General features: G+C 40.1%; 1 long non-coding RNA gene across 1 annotated transcript; it reads right to left on the bottom strand.

The window, feature by feature from the left end:
* Nucleotides 1-256: 256 nt before the first annotated feature.
* On the bottom strand, nucleotides 257-1,642 carry LOC118484363. The gene is made up of 3 exons (XR_004873454.1): nucleotides 994-1,642; nucleotides 769-848; nucleotides 257-698 (listed from the first exon to the last, which is right to left on the bottom strand). It is a non-coding gene; the product is annotated as an uncharacterized LOC118484363 (long non-coding RNA).
* Between the last annotated feature and the right edge of the window lie 17,571 nt (nucleotides 1,643-19,213).

Consider the following 19,213-nt stretch of genomic DNA (forward strand, 5'->3'; position numbering starts at 1 on the left):
AAAAACACTGCATTCACCAACGAATACATGTAAACAAAAGTTAATACGACATTAAAGCATTATTTTATGCACTAGTGAATACGACATCAAGATTTACAACTTAATTTGATTTTAAACTTGACCCAAACGTACTCGAATACATATTATTCAAAATTCAAATATAAATGAAAAAAAACTAGAGTAAATTACAAAAATCGTCCTTTATGCATGTCATTTATTACAAAATATGTCCTTTATCTTTAATAAGCTCAGAAAACATACTTAATGTTTGCAAACCCTTACACGTTATGTCCTTTAGTCCTAACTCAGTTAATTTTCATAGTTAAGTCTGACCAATTGGACCCCACATGAGGATATCTTGGTCATTTTACCAAAAATATTAAAATAAATAATCATAAAAAATAAAAAAAAATATTAATAATCTTTAAAAAAATATACACAGACATAATCTTTCTCTCTCTATATCACATTCTATTTCTCTCTCTTTAACTTCCCTACCACCACCACCACCTCCCCACCACAACAACCGTCACCACCATCCACCTGCCACCTACCACAACCACCACCCCACCAGAGTTCGAAACAGAGTTCATCATCATCATCAGATTTGGGGGTTTCGAAACAGAGTCATCATTAGATTTGGGGGTTTTGATTTGGTTTTGGGTTTCTTATTGCTTGAGTTTTATTGCACAACATACCTGCACCATTAACATCAGCACCATTCAAACCCAAACCATTCAAAGAACAACCATTAAACCCAACCCTTACCATCTCTGCACTTCTGGATATCCAACGACAGCGGCCAAGATCTCCGACTACGGCAGCCTTTTATCATAAAACATTCAAACCTACTCAAATCATAAAACACTAAAAATCTGTTATATCTTACAAATCAATCTCCTCACAAGCCTACCTACAGTATCACAGTACCTACACACATACCCGTTCAAACTGATGCAAAATCATTCTACAAACATTAACGAAATCAGATACCTTGATCAGTAGCATCAATTGATGTATGAGAGTAACCGGACTCCGATCCGGAGACCGGTCGTGAAGCAGAGCAGCACTTTTTGTCTTCAAACGTCTCTGCGGTGGCATTCGGAGCCCTAGAGAACGTTAAACACGGAAAACGACGGAGAATCGAGCAGTTTTGGAACGATGAAGAAGAGAGAGAAGCAGGTGTGAGAGAAACGAAAACCCTAGGATTTTTGGTGGAGATGGAGAGTGTAGGTGATAGAGAGAGGATCGACAACGGCCAAGATCTCCGACGATAGTGGTTGAGGTGCGAGTGGTTGTTGCCGAGGGTGGCGATGGACGGTGGTTGAGGTGATAGTGGTGGTGGCTGATGATATATAGAGAGAGTTAGGTTGGGAGAGAGACTCAGACAAAGGTAAGAAAGTTAGAAAGAGAAAAAACTATATCAGTATTTTTTATAATTGTTTATTTTAGTAATTAGAGTAAAATGTCTAAAATACCCTCATGTAGGATCCACCTGGTCAGATTTAACTATAAAAACTAACCCAGTTAGGGCTAAAGGACATAACACGCAAGGGTTTGTAAACATTAAGTATGTTTTCTGAGCTTATTAAAGATAAAGGACATACTTTGTAATAAATGACATACATAAAGGACGAACTTTGTAATTTACTCAAAAAACTAAGGGTGCGTTTTGTTCGCAGGAATTTAATTGAATTTAGGGTAATTGTAATCTAAATTCCATCTCTTAAGATGTTTGGTTCACAGAATTTGATGGAATTGGAATCTCAATTCCAATCTTTATGTGTTTGGTTGACAATGGAATTGGAATTGGAATTTGGTATAAATTCCTTCGAGGAATTCAAAATCCTTCCTATATGTGAAGGAATCAAAGTAAATTCATTGGAATGTTCTTGACCGTTTCGACCCGCACCGTTCGACTCGTACTATTTCGACCCGAACGTTTTGACCCGTACTGATTCGATCCAAACCGTTTTGACCCGTACCGTTTCGCCCGAAGACACGTACAATTTCAACTCGAATGGTTTCGCCCCATACTGTTCTGATCCGAACCGTTTCGACCCGTACCATTTCATTCGACCGGAACCGTTCGAACCGAAGACCAGTACAGTTTCGACTTGAACCGTTCCGACGCGAATCGTATCGACCCGAAGTGTTTAGACGTGAACCATTCGACCTGTATCTTTTTGACGCAACTCATTTCGACTCGAACCATTCCGCCCCGTGTGTTGATACACGATTTGTGGATGCGACTCGACGCGACTCGACTTAGCAACGACATTCCTCCGGCGTGTGCAAGAAGACTTAAAGTGGGCCAAGAGAACAAAGGCTGTGATCTTGGTAGTTGGGCTAAAGAGATCGGCGAGATAAAGGAAACAAGACATGGGCCTATAACAAGTCGGCGAAACACTCATTTGGGCCATCAACCTGTTGGGCCTAAGCCCGTAATCGACGAATCACATGTATGTCGACGAAACAGCCATGTTTCGTCGACCTGGTTTCCTTTTCGTCGACTGCATTCTTGTTTCGCCAAGTTTCTGATTCGCCAAGTCTGATTCGCCGAGCTTAGTTCTGTTTCGTGGTGCTATGGCTATAAATAGTCAGTCAGACTCTGGATAAGATCAGGTTGAACACAGAGAGCAAAAACACACACACACGAGAGAACTTAGAGAGTTTATAGATTACATCTGTAAACATTGAGCTTGTAACTGATCTTTTCATACGTATTAATACAGAGGTGTTAATCGGTGAATCTTGTGTGTGATTTATTTGCGTGTTCTATCTCGGTTTGCTATCTCGGTTGGATTCTGCACAACCGTGGTGGTTTGTATACAACGATTAGGCGACTAGATCCTCCTAGCCGGACCTACAAGTGGTATCAGAGCCAAGGCTCTTCTCCTTGTTAAAACCGAGGTGTTCTTGTTTGTTTTTCGGTTTGAAAAGTTATATTTTTCTGGAAAAAAAAAAATCTTAAAATCGGGTTTAATCTTGTATTTTGCTTTATGTGTTGTTCAAAACCGTGTTATTCTCATGCTTATATGTCAGTCTTTGGTTTTTATTAAACGTTTTAGCAAAATCGTGTGTTTCGGAAAGTTTCGTTTCACCGGAAAACCCATCGTGTTCATATCATCTTCATAGTGTTCTTCACATTTCACACTTTTTGATCTTTAAAAATTATATGTGAAAGGTGTTTGTGTATTGGAAAGTGTTAAGGGATTAAAATAATACAACCTTACCTGTTTGGTGAAACAGGCATGTCCTGAGCCGAAAGGAGTCTCTGTTGTGTCAGAACAGGATAAAGTCAAAAAGTTTACCAACCATCTGTCAACTTTTCGACGAAACAGAAATTTGACGAGACAAAATTTCTGTTCATCGACACCATACTCGACGAAACATATCTTTTGTTTCGTCAAACTGCTTTGATTGTGCTTGTGCTTTGCCGAAGGTTTACTGGGCCTTGTTTCGCCAAAGTGAAAGCCCAAATAGACAAAACCCTGTTTCGTCAATTTTAAATCAAAACAAAAATCCATTTCGTCGACCTTAGTGGGCTACACATTGGGCTTTAATTCTTTTCGTCAAATCAGTAAGCCCAAAGTTGTTTTTCTATTTCGTCGACTTAGGGTGGACCTTTGATTCGTCAAGCTGATAGCCCAAATAGTTTCGTCAAGCCCAAAAGGACTATTTTGTTTCGCCAACTTGTTACAACATTTCTGTTTCGTCATTCCTCAAAAGTCAAAAACTGTTTCGTCAAGATTAAAAGTTAAAATCTGTTTCGTAAAAAGTAACAAAACAGTTTCAGTTTCGTGGAAACGTGTTTCGTCGAAACACTTGTCTATTTTTAACAGAGGGTTTACCAAAGTGATTTAACTGTTTGATTTGAGTGTGTTTCTCAGGTTTTCTTTCATAAACATCAAACATGAATCCAAGTTGGTGGGGAACTCCGTCTCCGGATGAGGAAAAGTACAGGAATACAAGTTTATCTCCCTCATGGGCCGAATCACCCGTACCCACGTCTTCGCAAGCAAATGCTATATCAACCAGTCAATGGGCTTTCGTATCAAATCGGACGCCGAGCATTCAAAGTATTCTGTTAAGCGAAAGCGAAACCCGAAGTTTGAATCGACCTCCAAAGTTGTGGTTACGTTTCACCACAGATTTCGATCAAACAATAGAGGTTGCCGCTTCATCTGCTGCTACGTTTGCCGATCTTCCTGAAGATCAAAAGAAGACGTATGATTTGGAAAAGAAAGCATACGCCATTCTTACTAAGGCGTTAAGCAAAGATATTTACCATCAGTTTGTCAGTTTCAAGACAACGAAGAAATTGTGGGATGCGTTGAAGACCAGGGGGGTGGGTAATGAAGCAACACGTCAATTGCGACACGATCTACTCAAGAAAGAATTCGATGGCTTCACGTGTATGGATAAGGAATCGTTGGGAGACATGACAAGTCGGTTGTATCACTTGCTTACAGAGTTGGGTAATTTTGGGGTTGTGACAACTCCAGTAGAGGTGGTAAAGAAGTTTGCTGATGCGTTGCCTCCCCAGTGGAATAGTTTCTTGGAGATTCTGAAATACAACGGGGCTTTGGCTACTACTAACATCAACGACTTCGTGCAGCTTTTGGAGAACAAGGATCAAGAAGAAACTCTAAAGGCAAAGAAGGTTCCAGTGCCACAGAATCCTGAAATGTATTATGGAACTTCCAGCACCTCTTCTGCAAGACGAGTCTCTCATGCTCCTCTTCAAACGGCATTTGTCACGAGCACAGATCTTTATGGCAATCCAATACAGGTTCCTGTCAAGCCAGCTCCGACAACAGACTTGTATGGAAATCCTCTACAGCCAGTTCCTCAACAGCAATCCTATATAGGCCATCTACTGTAGCGACTGATTTATATGGGAATCCACTTCCAGCTCAACAACAAGCATGTTATGGAAGCACGTCATCTGCTGGTCAGCAATCAAAGCCAAATACTGTACGGCTCGACACATCAAGCTTTTCAAAAGTCAGTGTGGAAGTAGCAAAGGAACACATGGAGCTGCTTAACACTTTAGTGAGTGCGTATTGTGGGTTAGTGGAAGGTCAGATTGGGAACATTAATCTGACACAAGAAGACTATCAGCAGATTGACAAGGAAGAGATGGATTTGATGGACATCAAGTGGGCCTTTGCAAGTGCTGTGAGGAGGGCAAAGGATTTCATGGAAAGAACTGGCAGAACCAGCTTGGAAAGCAAGAAAGACACCAAGTATGGGTTCGATAAACAGGCAGTAAAGTGCTTTAATTGTGGTGAACGGGGTCATTTCAAAAGGGATTGCACAAAGCCAGCACAACATGGGAACCAGAATCCCTTCAGAAACCAAGGCAACCAGCAGAATCAAAACAGGAACAATGAGCGTACGTTGATACCTGTCAACAACCAAAGCCAAGCAGGACCATCAAATGCCAACCAGGCACTTGTGGTTCAAGTAGATGAAGGTTGTGACTGGTCAATTCAGTTGAGTGGTGATGCTCCGGATGGAACAACGTGTTTTGCTGAGGTTGTCAAGGATTTAACTCACGCCAGTGGTGGAGAATCTTCCGCCAATGGTGGTGAATCTTCTGAGGATGAAGACTCTTCTGGTTATAGTAGAAGTTCAGATGAAGAATCCTCAAGTTCAGGCGATGATCATGCGGGTGAGACATCAAGTGCTTCAATTGATGCAGACATTGTTGATCAATTGGAAGAAGCTGCAGCAGGAACTCATAGGAGATCTATTCTGGTGGATCAAGCTGCATATTCTTCGTCTTCTCTCCATTTAGCCTTTATGGCTAATGTCGACAGTTCATCAAGTCAGGTATGTGTCGATGAACCCACTGCTGTTATTTGTGATAATTGTGATAGATTTCATGTTAAATGTGCTGATTTAGAGGCAAACATGTCTGAGTTGCAAGGCAAACATGATGCTTTACAAGCTAGTTTGTTTGACTTGCAAGACAAACATGTTTTGTTGAATGATAAGTGGTGTGAGTGGCAAAGCAAACACGAGGCTTTGCAAGAGAAATATGATGTGACGTTTATCCACAACCAGAAGTTGACCGTGGATCTTTCAAAGTGCACTGAAGCCAACATGTTTTATGAAAACCATGAAAAGGAGTTTAAGTCGGTAATTGAAAAATTAAAGAAAGATAAAACCTAATTAACAAAATTGATTTCTAGAAAACAAACTGATATAAATTTGTATATAACTCGCCTTGAGATAATGCAAAAAGAGATGGCTTGTGTCAAAACTGAAAGTGAGGCGATCCAGCTTAAGCTAGACAGTTATTTGAGCTCTAGCTATGTGTTGGATCACATCATTGACGTTCAGAAAGAAAAACGGGATGTCACATGCATAGGCTACAAGAAATGTCCACCACCTGTGAGACACAATTATGATGCAATGCCTGACGAGGAGGATAGAACTTTCTTTGAACCATCTGTTCCTCTAGATGTCAAGGAATTTGCAACAGGACTCAGATACAAGAAAGAAGTATCATCAGATTCAGATGTGTCAGCAGATACATGTGTGTCTTCTGCTGAACTGAATCAGGATCCTCCAGTTATCATTGAGGATGCTGATTCTTCTGATGATGAATCCGATGATACCATACCAACAAAGTCTGATGCGGAAATCAAAGAAGAGGACATACCTCCTGAGAATCATATTCTATGTGATCCTCCTGCAAAACCCGCTAAGACTGTTGCAATCGAGTCCTCGTCTGCAAACGAGTCGGAGAGTGTGATTTTGCTGTACACTCTTGTTGGTGATGATAAAATTTATTCAGACAAAGATTTTCCCATTAAGAATGTTAATCAATCTTTAATCAGTAAAGTCTTTGAAAACTCAACAAGTAAGTTTTTGGGAAAGACAGGATCACGTGTTACGGTAACACAGTGTCCTCCTATTCCAAAGGCCGAAGTTCGAAAACAATATGGCAATAAGAAATTACCAACAGAGAAAAAGCAGCAAAATCATACCAAACCAAAAAGAAAATCACCGACTCAGGGTCAGAAGAAACAGACCCAAAAGAAGAACAAGCAGGTGGACTTTGTGAAATCAAAGGGAACAGACAAAATCGAAACATTTGAAAACAAATCTAACTTAGATTTTCTTAAACAAGCAACAGTTTTGAAAAGAGAACCAAACAGTTCAAAACCTAGTACCTCGGGATCACAAAGTTCATCGTCATTGGCAAGACGATCACATGATACTTCGGGGTTTGTTGAACGAAGATCATGTTTCGAATGTGGTACAATTGGACATATAATTCGAAATTGTCCATATCTTCATAAACAAAAAGGCAAAGTTGATGATCCCCGTGACCAAACTGACCGCAAGCGATCTGTTTCTGTAAAACAACATCCCCCTCTTGTAAAAGAAAGGGAAAAGAAACAGAAACGCCAACAGGTCAAGAAAATTGAAAAGGCAATTAAAGCCGATGTGGTTAACAAAACATCTGTTTCTGTAAAACCAGACAATTCAAAAACTTTAGACAACCATGAAATTAAGTTTTTAAAGAATAACACTGGTAAAATAAAACAGACCTGGAAACCAAAAACGGTTACTGAATCAGGGGGATCATCACAATTTACGAATCATCAAGGAATAGAAGTTATTGTCGTTGATGAAAATGGAAGACCCAAGACCACAATGGCTTGGGTCCCTATCTCTAACTAATCATGTAAGTTCATGTGCAGGGTGTTCCAGGAGGAACTATCAGTAGTCATTGGATTGTTGATAGTGGGGCATCCAGGCACATGACAGGCGACATGAAGCTTCTCTACGACGTCAAATCTATTAGAGGAGGTTATGTTGCTTTTGCTGGAGATAAAGGCGGATATATTACGGGTGAAGGAATGATATCCAACGGGATTGTCAGTTTTGATAAGATCAACTTTGTACAACAACTTGATCACAATCTTCTCAGGGTTTCTCAAATCTGTGATAAGCAGTTCTCAGTACACTTTGATGCTAATGGATGTTATGTGCTGAAGCCGGGCTTCAAAATTCCAAAAGAATGGATTCTCTTATCAGCTCCAAGGATAAATGATTTGTATGTCCTTGATATGAGCCAAGCTATTACAACGTCTACACAAGCAACTTGTTTCGTTTCCAAAGCCACAGAAAAAGACTCAATCTCTTGGCACAGACGAATGGGTCACATTCACTTACACAAAATGAATCATTTGGTGTCAAATGAATTGGTGAATGGTGTTCCTCTTAAAAATTTCCATCTTCAAGACGTCTGTGTTTCGTGCCAGAAAGGAAAACAAACGAAGAAGCGACATCCTACAAAGAAAATCAACACGGTGGCCGTTCCGCTTGAACGTTTGCACATGGATTTGTTCGGTCCTGTCAAGCACAAAAGTATCAGGAATGATCAATATTGCCTCGTGATAACTGATGATTATTCAAGATTTTCTTGGGTGGCGTTCATGGCACACAAAAGTGAAACCTTTGGTATTATCAAAAACTTAATCATTCAGATTGAGAATTTGTATAAGTTGAAGGTTAGGCGGATACGCAGCGACAATGGTACTGAATTTAAAAATCATGCCATGGCGGAGTTTTGCACTTCAAAAGGTATTCTTCACGAGTTTAGTGATGCTTATACTCCTCAACAGAATGGCGTCGGTGAACGTAAGAACCGCACATTGATCGAGACTGCTAGGACTATGTTGGTAGAGTCGCAGTTGCCTATTCCATTCTGGAGTGAAGCTGTGGCCTCTGCATGTTATACATTGAACCGAGTCCTTACAGTCAAAAGGCATAACAAGACCTGCTCTGAGCTTCTTCACAAACAGAAACCAGATTTGTCTTACCTTGAACCGTTTGGAGCTCCATGCACAATTATCGATCCTAATGGAAAGTTTGGGGCAAAAGCAATTGAGGGATACTTTCTTGGGTATGCCGCCCCGAACTTAAGAGTCTGGAATCTAGAGACTAAAAGGGTCGAGGAATGGTCTGAGGTTAGAGTACAAAGGCACACATTGCCAGTCAAATGTCCTGGCTGCCTTGTATGTTTGAGTACGATGACTTTTTCAATTCGATCAATGTTGAAGCCGTTGAAGAAAATGCTGCGGCAAGGATGTTTTTCGAGAGTGACAATGCAACAGTTTCACCAGTGGTTCGTCCAATCCTTGTCAATCCAGAACCATCTTCGGTGAACAACAATGCTCTCGACAATGAGGATTTTTACGATGCTGCCGAATTGAACGAATCTTCAGAGGATGATGAATTTCTAGATGCAGATCAAGAAGCTCCTACAACAGCAGTTCATGGTACTTCAGAGGGTACTCTTCCAGTGGATGCCCCTAGAACAGCTGAAGCTACTGCATCATCCTCTTCGTCAATTCCGGGCATTGATTTAGTTGTTGATCTCAATCTCAACAATCTAGGTACAAATATTCCAGTTCGAGATAATCCAGAAACAAGGATTCATAATACCCATCCTCAACAAAACATCATTGGAAATGTGCAAAGTGGCATTCAAACAAGAAACATGTTGCGGAACAACAACAATGCAGGCCTGTATGCAGTGATTCGAGAATCCGGGCAACAAAATGATTGGTCTTTTGCGTGTTATGTCTCACAGGAAGAGCCAAGAACTTGGAAAGAAGCTATGAAAGATAACTCTTGGGTTGAAGCAATGCAGGAAGCTTGGTGTCTGAAAGCTCGTAGAGAAACTTGCTAGCTACAAGAAGATTGGTACCCGTTGGGTGTTCAAATGCAAAAAGGATGACCGTGGAGTGGTTATCCGAAACAAAGCAAGATTAGTCGTTCAAGGTTTTCGTCAGATTGAAGGGATCGACTACAACGAAGTCTATGCACCTGTTGCACGTCTGGAAGCAATTCGGATCTTTCTGGCTTATGCCTCATTCAAAGGATTCAAGGTTTACCAGATGGACGTCAAAAGTGCATTCTTACATGGTGTGGTTGAAGAAGAGGTGTACGTCGAACAGCCTCCAGGTTTTGAAGATCCTATCCATCCCGATCGGGTTTGGTTGCTCAACAAAGCTCTTTATGGTCTACATCAAGCACCGCGAGCTTGGTACGCAACCTTATCTAATTATCTGCTGGAGAATGGTTTTCGCAGAGGTCTAATCGATTGTACTATTTTCATCAAAGAACAAGATGGAGATCTTCTACTGGTACAAGTATATGTTGATGATATTATTTTTGGTTCTACTAATGATGTTTTGTGTAGGAACTTCGAGCGCATTATGCAGGATAAATTCGAGATGAGTGCTATGGGGGAAATGACTTTCTTTTTGGGCCTACAAGTGCAACAAACCGAGTCTGGGCTATTCATCCATCAGACTAAATATGTTGGTGACATCTTGAGCCGGTTCCAGATGTCTGATGCAACGCCCATTGGTACCCCATTGCCACAAAATCACGGAATTACTCCAGACTTGAAGGGTGAATCTGTTAGCCCCTCTTACTACCGCGCGATGATCGGATCTCTTATGTACCTCACAGCATCAAGACCAGATATAATGTACCCAACGTGCCTGCTTGCCAGATATCAAGTCAACCCGAAGGCATCACATCTTGCAGCTGTGAAAAGGATTTTTCGTTATTTGAAGGGTTACCCTGACACCGGTCTATGGTACCCTAGGGATAATAACTTCAACTTGATCGCTTTCAGTGATTCTGATTTTGGCGGATGCAAAATCGACGGCAAATCCACAACGGCTGGATGTCAGTTTTTTGGAAATCGCCTGGTCACATGGCAGTGCAAGAAACAGACGTGTGTAGCTACATCAACATGCGAAGCTGAATACATTGCTGCCTCAAGTTGTTGCTCCCAAGTCCTGTGGATCCAACAACAATTACGCGACTACGGTTTTGAATTCCTAACTACTCCTATTTATGTTGATAATTCTGCTGCATTACAGATCACTAGAAATCCTGTGCAGCATTCAAAGACCAAACACATCGAAATCAAATATCACTTCATACGTGATTGCTTTGATAAAAGGCTAATCGATGTTGTTAAGGTCCACACCGATGACCAACGTGCCGACCTTTTTACCAAAGCATTTGACAAATCAAGATTTGACTTTTTATTATTGGTAAACGGCATTAAGGTCAAGCAAGAGTAAAACCAGCATCGGAAAATCATTTTTGTAAATATCTTTGTGTCTTTTAAATTTATCTTAGTTTGTTGATTTTAGGGGGAGTAAATCACAATTTGAAAATCCAAAAACATCGAAAAATTTCAAAATCACAAAAACATTAGAAAAACAAAAAATGAGTTTCCTGGCGAGCAAAAGAGAATATAATAGTACATCAGTGGTCTATCCAAACCTCTTTAAACCTTAAATGAAAAACGATAAGCAGCTCTATATAAGATGTATCGGTAGGCTCACAATCATTTTAAAGTGTGCAGGGTGATATAAACCTTAAATCGACTGAAGACCAGGTGGGAACCATTCATTGGCATATGGTCTTAGTACTGAAATTTCGTTTGATAGATTGCCGAGGTTCCGAGATATTCGGTCTTTATGCTGCTTATCATCTGGGTATCATGGTTGTATCTTTTACCGAAAAATAACGGGGACGCAAGTCTAGATCTTCCATGATACTATACATACGTGTACATACTGCATTCGACCTCAATAAGTGATAAACAATCACATGTCCAATCAAATAAGGGATAAAATATCACATTTATCCGGGAGTCAAGTTCGTCTCTCTGTTGTACGAAAGTACTGACCTATTCACGGACTTGCTCCTGTGCCCTCATGCATATGAAAATCAAGTTCCTCATCAATAAGTGATTCTATCACATAGGGCTTGTTTTCAAATTAAAATAAGTGAGAATCTCACATCATATACGGTCAAACAGATGATAATCGGTATACTCACCGGTAAGATGAACCCTCGTGCATACCTTGATACGGGAATGTGTCGTGATATGGATGAACACCGGTCGGTAAGTATAAATGAAACCTTAACGTATCCCCTAAACATGATTACATCTGATAAGTTGAGCTTATGTGGACAACAATACCGATAATTGTTATAGGATGCTTATTTTAATGTTAATTAATTGAACAAAGAGAGCATTTTGGTATGACCGTACACTGATATGATTCTCTTACCCTCGAAACTCACAAAAAGAATGTCTGTGAATATTTATTTACTGCTTTAAGTCTTTACATTTCAAATATTCAAAAATACCAAAAAGATTTTAGGTGTGTTTTAATATAAACTTTATAAAAGCCAAAAAAAGATTTTATTTCTATCTTATTTTCGATTGTACGATGTTGGATCTCGAGTCTTCGTTGCCTGAAAGCTGATTGAAAACCAAATCGACTAAATCTTCATAAACGGTCAAAAATTTGCAAGTTTTGAAAGTTAAAAACTAAAATTGATAAATTTGATTAAACTTTCAAACTGTCGGACGGTAGTTGACTGGAATATGGTCATACGTGTGTCGTTTGTTTATACTAACTATATTCCAAGCAGTTGTTCTCATTACGCGTTTAGATTTCTTGCATGTGTAGATTCTAAAGGCAAGGAGAACATGGTCGATGACAAGCTTCGGAATGAAGACACGACGTGAGGGCACTCAAATGATAAAGATGATCGAGTTGCCGCTGACCATCATCAACACCACAAGGATCTCAAGCACTAAAGATCAAGTCATTCACGAGCATAACTCAAGGGGTAGCTTATGTTAAGGGGGAGTTTGTCAACACACTTCCTACATAAAACGGGTAGTTTGTTGATACACTTTCTGCTTTCAAGACGTGAAGACTTCGAAGATCCTCCGACGTAGAAGACATGAAAGGCGAATGTCGCGAGTAGCGTCCAAGGGGGAGTTTGTTGATACACGATTTGTGGACGTGACTCGACGCGACTCGACTTAGCAACGACATTCCTCCGTCGTGTGCAAGAAGAGTTAAAGTGGGCCAAGAGAACAAAGGTTGTGATCTTGGTAGTTGGGCTAAAGAGATCGGCGAGATAAAGGAAACAAGACATGGGCCTATAACAAGTCGGCGAAACACTCATTTGGGCCATCAACCTGTTGGGCCTAAGCCCGTAATCGACGAATCACATGTATGTCGACGAAACAACCATGTTTCGTCGACCTGGTTTCCTTTTCGTCGACTGCATTCTTGTTTCGCCAAGTTTCTGATTCGCCAAGTCTGATTCGCCGAGCTTAGTTCTTTTTCGTGGTGCTGTGGCTATAAATAGTCAGTCAGACTCTAGATAAGATAAGGTTGAACACAGAGAGCAAAAACACACACACACACGAAAGAACTTAGAGAGTTTATAGAATACATCTGTAAACATTGAGCTTGTAACTGATCTTTTCATACGTATTAATACAGAGGTGTTAATCGGTGAATCTTGTGTGTGATTTATTTGCGTGTTTTATCTCGGTTTGCTATCTCGGTTGGATTCCGCACAACCGGGGTGGTTTGTATACAAGGATTAGGCGACTAGATCCTCCTAGCCGGACCTACACCGTGCCGTTTCAACCCGTACCGTTTTATGTGAACCGTTTCGACCCGAAGTGTTTAGACATGAGCCGTTCGACCCGTACCGTCTCTAGCCGAACCATTTTGACGCAACTCATTTCGACTCGAACCGTTTCGATGCGAACCGTTTCGACCTGTACTGTTTTGACGCGAACCGTTTCGACCCGAAGACCCATATTGTTCAACCCGAACCGTTTCGACCCATATCGTTTCCACCCGTACCGTTTCAACCCGAACCCGGGGTTGTGGGTGCCGGGTGATGGATTCCAATTTATTTGACAGTCAAACACATAAAAATAGAATTGAGATTCCAATGCCACAATTCATTTGACAATCAAACACATAAAAATAGAATTGAGATTCCAATGCCAACAATTTACAATTCCAATTGGAATGTTTAAATTCCAAATCCAATTCATTCAAATTCTAAGTCCTATACAAATTCCAATTCTAATTCCAAAACATTTCGCGAACCAAACACCCCCTAAAGATAAGCTAGAGTACTCAATAAAACAAACAATAATAATATCGGCCAATTATTATTATACTTGATTTGTTCAAAGTCAAGATAAAACTATGTTGGCTGATTGTGATAAGGTTAATGCATACCTCACAATCAGGAGGATAATCGGTATACATATAACATGAATGTACTAATAAATGAAGTAATCATATGTAAGTAGTACAAGAAGAAACTAAATTTGTTTACAGCGGAACGGTGGCGGGTGTAGACCTAGGCAACCACGAAAAATGACGAACTGTGATCGAGGTAGGCTCTTAGTGAAAATATCCGCAACCTAACGTTTGGGAACAAAACGAATGTGTAATTTCGCGGACGTAAAAAGCTTACGAACAAAGTGGTAATCCAGGTCAATGCATTTTGCACGTTTGTGAGAAGCTGGATTTTGAGCTAGGAGTAGGGTGCCTATGTTTTCATAGAGTAAATATCCGCAACCTGATGCTTGGTTGGAACAAAACGAATATGCAATTTCCCAGACGTAAAAATCTCATGAACAAAGTGGTACCAGTCGATGTGTTTAGCACGCTTGTGAGAGACCGGATTTTGAGCTAGGAGTAGGGCGCTTTTGTTATCATAAATTAAGGTTGGACGGTCAGGCGGAAAAAACATGTAATTCACGAAGGAGGTGGGTGATCCAAATGATTTCGGAAGCACCGTTAGCCACGACACAAGATTTGTAACTTTCGGCCTCTCGTATCACCGATATTGTCTGCTTTGCCCTGGATATAAGAAAACCAAGATGGATAAGAAAACAGAGAGGAAAAACCTGACTGATAAGGGGAAACCTCCGTAAAACCACTCCATTCACAAAACTAGAGGAATTACTTTCGCTTATAGAATGTCAGATGATCTGATCATAGATACCAAAGCAGTACTGTTCTTCCAGAGCATACCTTGAAATTAGTGGTTGGTAAATCCAAACCTTCTTCTCTTATGCTATAATCATCCACATCTAACCAGCAAGGGTGCAAGGCTCACAAATCTAGGAACTCACGAATTTGTTTTTGGTTGCTCTGGTGAAAACTTCCCAAGATGTCACCCATCCTAGTACTACTCCTACCTAAGCACGCGTAACTGTGGATTTTTCATGTGCTCCACAGTCAACACGTCCGAAATGTGTTGGTGATTTAAAAGGCGGGGCATCCCATATGAACCAAGAATCTCTGTTGTCCACGGCCGATGCGAGATTTGCCTAGGGTGTTACAATGGTGCATGATAATCTTCTTGGTAATCGGTATCGTTATAGTATTCGTATTCACAACTGGAACGTGAAATGGTGGGTTGTTTCTTGGCACTCCAAAAGACAAGATTTCCACCCAAAAAGTAGAGTAGCTATAGGTTGAGCGACGAGTGTCAATACAATGAGCCCAGTAAGCATTAGAAAAAACAAGGATGTCAGTGTTGGCAGATCACCTAATTCATTGACTTTTGTTGACATATACGCGAAAGAAATCGAAGTCAAGCATGGTGGAGACTTCAGCACCTCGGATAACATCGAAGAACCCGTCATCCTTTCACTGTCCTATGATTTCTTCAACAAATTACTTAGTTTGGTTCTTTATTTACGAGTCATCTTTAACGTTCTTGATGTTTGGGACGTTATCAAACAAGGTAACATAGACGCCAAGAGAAACAACATTGTAACCATGTTGTTATTTCAATCGATACCCGAAGATCAGATTTTGCAAATCAGTAATTTTGAACACAGCTAAAGAGATGTTGAAAGCTTCGAAGACCTGACATGTGGGAGTTAACTCGTGAGGGAAGCGAGACTTAAAACGTAAATGATTGAGTTTGAAGGACTAAAGATGAAAGACACAAGAACAATTGGTGACTTCGCATCCAAGTTATCAAGGATCGAATTAAAGTCAAGAACATTAGGGGAAGCTGAAAATTTAGGTAATTTAATGTTTTCTAAATCTGAATCATCTTCTACCTATAAAAAGGGAGTCGGGGGGGGGGGGGGATCTAACTCAAACCGGGGTCGTAGTCATAATAATAACCAAATCGCGATAACTAGGAATCTCTGATTCAGAACAATGATGAACAGTAAAAGGGAAAAGGTCCAGATTATTCCAAAATATAGTGCAACAGATGTAACAAGTTTGGTCACTTTGTATCGCACTGCCCTGAATGACACAAGAAACTTCAAGAGCTAAACTAAGCTAAAGCCGAGGGAATCAAGTAAATGCAGCATGCATCGTTCTTTATGATGCAACATGAAGAAGTTTATTTAATTGGAGAATGACTAATACTGGAAAAGTATGAAAATGATTTAAAAGACAAGGATGTATGGTATTTGGGTAGTAGAAGCAACCACACGACAGGTAATCCTTCTTATTTTATTGAATTAAATGAACATATATACAGATAAAATTTGGGGATGGGTCATGCATAGAAATCAAACGGAAGGGATCGATTATCTTTGAGGGGAAAACCTGAGAACAAAAGGTGATGATAGAAATTTATTATATTCCGGATCACCAAAGTAATGTGATTAGTCCAGGACAAGCAACTAAATCTAGTTGTGATGTCCGAATGAAAGAAAATTATTTAACTATGCATGACAGTGGTGGAAGATTACTAATGGAAAGTTACAAGAAATTCAAATCAACTCTTTAAAAGCCAACTTAAAGTTGGAACCCTGACATGTTTGCAAAAATTAATGAAGAATAGTGGTTGTGGCATGCAAGACTTGGCCACATCAATTTCGTTTCCTTGAATGGTATGCACAGGGAGGCCAGGGGAGTACTGATGATTCATGAGAATAACCAACTATGCAAGTCATGTATGGCTGGAAAGCAAACAAGACACTCGTTTCTGCTTCTAAAGAAGGCAATGTATAGAGCAACAAAAGTGTTAGATCTTTATGGACCGATATCCCCACAACCTTGACAGGTAACAAATATATTCTTGTACCCTTATTGATGATTTCTCAGGATGTATATGAGGTATGTGGTCTTATCTCTTAAAGCTGGAAAAGCAAAGCTTTTATTACGATTAAGAAATTTAAAATTATGATTTAAAAACAAATCGGGAAGTCTTTGAAAAACATTGCATACCTATAAAAGCGAAGAATTCACCTCACGTGAGCTTAATGAATATTGTAAACAAGAAGGGGTGATGAGACATTTGATGGCTCCAAATATTCATCAACAAAATGATGCTAGAAGATGGCGCGATGCATAATGAAAGCAAAGGTTGTTCCAAATTATTTAGTAGAAGCGCCAAGAGTTTTGGAGAGAAGAGTTTTGGAGAGAAGTTTGATCTATCCGTGGTCAAAAAGCGGTGTTCAAATGTCTCAAAGCCCCTCATGCTTAGGATTTCCTGATGATCATCCCTATTGATGGACTAGGCCAACATATGTTGGTTGTGGAGTACCGGGCGATCCACAAGTACCGGCTAATGAGCTCTTTGTCTCCTGTTGATGAGCCCTGCCAAGTTTTACGCGGGGTTTGTTTAGATACTTTTGGCGAGCATGCAATCCATGGCAAAGCGGGCAGATTTTTTGGCTATAAAAGGAGGATCCTGTGAACTTTCTGACATATCCGCTTGAAGGGGGTCTACTCTATGACCAAATGATATTCTTGTGTTTGGGTGGGCGGGGGGACACACTTGTGAGGACTTTACAAGAGTGTCTCCTCATGTTGAGTTCAGAGACAATGGGTTTAATGTAATAAATGGGTGGTTTTTGTTAGAATTTAATCTTATTAATATAGCCGACAATTACCTTAAAAAAATTAAGCGTGTTTAAAAATAATGGTTTTCGTCTTTTAATGTAATTTATACACTTGCACCACATACAGTTTAGCTATTTATACTTGCAGTCCTACACTACAATCAAGTTTTTTTTTTCCTTTAATAGATTTACATTTCTAGCCTTAAACTTTTATAGAGTTATCATACGGATCTTGAACTTTAATAATTATTTTCTTTAAATAATTTTTGTTTATACCACTACACTTTAATTGAGTTATCATACCACCCTTGAAGTTTAATAACGATATATTTGCTTCTTTTTTAACCAATTTATTTTTTAATCTGATTTATATGTTTAACTCTCTTTTAGTTTTTTCCGCCACTACACCACCACCGCCAGCCCTAACACGGAACCATCACCAAAACCCGCCCTGAAATGGGCACCCTCACCACCTCGATCCATCTAGACAATAGCAACCACCGTTCCATGCACCCGCACCACCACAGTGTTGGGTTAATTGGGTTTGTTCACGGGTCGCGGGTTCTAAACCGGGTTTATTCAATACGGAAAATGGTTTGTTTACGTATCATGGGTACCGGTTAGCATGTAAACCAGTCAAATGGGTTGCAATAGTTAGGATATTTTGGGTCACGTTTAATTAGCTTGGAGAAGGGTCTTGGTTGTTGAAGAAGTGACCGAGTTTTATGGAGATGCAGGTTGGTTTGTTGCCTAATAAGCAGGAGAACGTGGAGTTGTTTTCTATGCATGTGTTTTGTAATTTTTATTATAAATAGGATAGTTAATTATTTGTTTTCTGTACCCTTCTTTTCCTTCGATAATATAGCAATACATAAGTTTTTTTTTGCAAATATTGTGGTTTCCTTCTTCAGCATATTTTACATACGTGAGTGTTAGTGTGTGGAGTGGGCCTCTAACCAACATTTGGTATCAGAGCCTAGGGCTCGTAGGAAGCGGGTTTGAAGATCGGAGGAAGCCTCTGCCGTCGGCGGGTGTGTTGGTCGGTAGAGGGCAGACGTAAAAGAAGTATTCAAGACAGCAGGTGGCTGTTTTCGGATTGTTTTGCAGCGTTAAACGGAAACAGAAAGGTGTTTCGGGTCTACCGTTGTTGCGGGTAGTACCGGTTGAAACAACGGGAAACAACGGGGAACGGGTCTAACCCTACTATAACACATAATTAGGATAGGATAACAATGCCATATACATCATAATTATCTATTCTAAATATAAATGAATCTATCTAGAAGCCTCCGTGCTAATATCCCCCCTCAGTTTGAGCTGGTGGAACACAAACGCCCAAACTGGATCTAAAAGACTGAAAAAGCTGTCTCGAAAGGCCTTTTGTGAAGATATCTGCGTACTGGAGATCTGCGGGGACGTGTAGCACTCGAATATGACCGACACGGACCTTCTCACGAATGAAGTGAATATCTATTTCAATATGTTTTGTTC

The sequence above is a fragment of the Helianthus annuus genome, chromosome 11, assembly GCF_002127325.2.
Source record: "Helianthus annuus cultivar XRQ/B chromosome 11, HanXRQr2.0-SUNRISE, whole genome shotgun sequence".
Classification (NCBI taxonomy): domain Eukaryota; kingdom Viridiplantae; phylum Streptophyta; class Magnoliopsida; order Asterales; family Asteraceae; genus Helianthus; species Helianthus annuus.